Source organism: Chiloscyllium plagiosum, chromosome 39, assembly GCF_004010195.1.
Source record: "Chiloscyllium plagiosum isolate BGI_BamShark_2017 chromosome 39, ASM401019v2, whole genome shotgun sequence".
Classification (NCBI taxonomy): domain Eukaryota; kingdom Metazoa; phylum Chordata; class Chondrichthyes; order Orectolobiformes; family Hemiscylliidae; genus Chiloscyllium; species Chiloscyllium plagiosum.
In genome coordinates this window covers 7,332,533-7,333,932 of record NC_057748.1, presented here as the reverse complement: position 1 = coordinate 7,333,932, position 1,400 = coordinate 7,332,533, and the positions used below count along the sequence as shown (strand labels likewise).

At 47.9% G+C, this 1,400-nt stretch overlaps 1 protein-coding gene across 1 annotated transcript in view; it reads right to left on the bottom strand.

Moving 5' to 3' along the window:
- Positions 1–1,394, bottom strand: part of syt3 (synaptotagmin III) — a 102,992-nt gene extending 101,598 nt beyond the window's left edge. Inside the window, exon 1 of the mRNA XM_043679639.1 lies at positions 674–1,394. The gene's annotated coding sequence lies outside the window, so the exon portion shown is untranslated. The remainder of the gene's footprint in view (positions 1–673) is intronic.
- Positions 1,395–1,400: the final 6 nt, after the last annotated feature.

The following is a 1,400-nucleotide window of genomic DNA, read 5'->3' as shown; positions in this document are numbered from 1 at the left end:
AGAGTATGGGGGGGGGCAGGAGAAAGTAAGGACAGGATAGAGGAAAAACACAGTTTTGGAAGGTGAAGGGTCAGTGCACAAGGAGGGAGAGAAGGGAGAAGGTGGAAAGGATGAGAGGCAGCAGAAAAATGGAATGGAAGATAATGGCTGTGGAGGAGAGGGAGAAAAGGTGGACAGAGGGGAAGTGAAAATGTTGGGGTGGGGAAATTGAGTGCAGGATGCAGCATGCTGTGTGTCAGCAGTCAGACACAGACACAGTGCCACACTCACGTTATAGACACATCACTCCCCCTTTGCACATAAGGACCGGCTTTTTGAAGGGAAGCATAGTGGGGGCTTGGGAGGTGGGGTGGGGGGCAGGAAGGAATCAGAGGGACTAAGTTGTCACTGGACTTGTGAACTAACACAGGGAGGCACTGAGAAAATCCACAACTACTGATGAGAATCAAACCGAAACAGAAGCACACACACATAATAAATGACAGATTCTGTTTAACCCTGTGATAAACGTACCAGTTACCGACACTGATGGGAAGCAAGAGGCAGTGAACGTACCTGCACAGAACATGACATTGAATACCGGTACATGAAAGCGTGACAGAATTCAAATGAAAACACCCACTGCATTAGGAAAAGGAGAATAAAATGAAATAATGAAAAGAAACACAAGTACCTGCTTCTTTTTTCCTCCTGTTAAAAATCATCGAGGAGTTTTTTTTTGTTAAATTCCAAATCTGGGGAGGATTAGGCCTTGCCTGATGAACAATCTGGGGGGTTCTCAGAGCCAGGTGTTTAAATGAGTTGCTGCTTTAGCTCTCTCCAGTTCCTGGTTTAAATCTTCAATCAGCGATTTGTCTGCCTTCAGTCCAATGGGCAAGGGTTAGTCCTTTTTCTCCCCCTCCCCTGCCCTCCCACCACCTCTCTCGCAGATGCTGAAGGTATAGAGAGAGCAGAACCCGTGGATATGGATCCTCAGTCAGTTTGTTCCAGTCTTTGTGTAAGAGTTAGGTACGTGGGTCCTGAGCTCCTACAATTGTGCATCCCTCCCTCTCGGTTTCATTCCGTGCTGATTTTTCTCCTCTCTCTCTCTCTCTTCCCACCCCCACCCTTTCCTGGATTCTCTCAGACTTCAGGCAGCTTGCTCTAACACCCTCTCTGCCTGCTGCTGTCCTTGAATGAGTGATGCACGGCTGTTTCTCTTGGTTCACATTAATCCTTCCTCCCACTTCAATCCATTAGTGGTCTGCACCAGATGCAGGAGCCGTCATATCAGTAGGTCTTCACTTGTGTGGCTCGCCCTCTCTCTCTCTCTCCCTTTGTATTACAGAGAGCAAGTGTTCCCACATCTCCTGAAGCAGCTTAACATTCCCAGAGCTCCTATTCTTTTCTCTCCCTCTCTC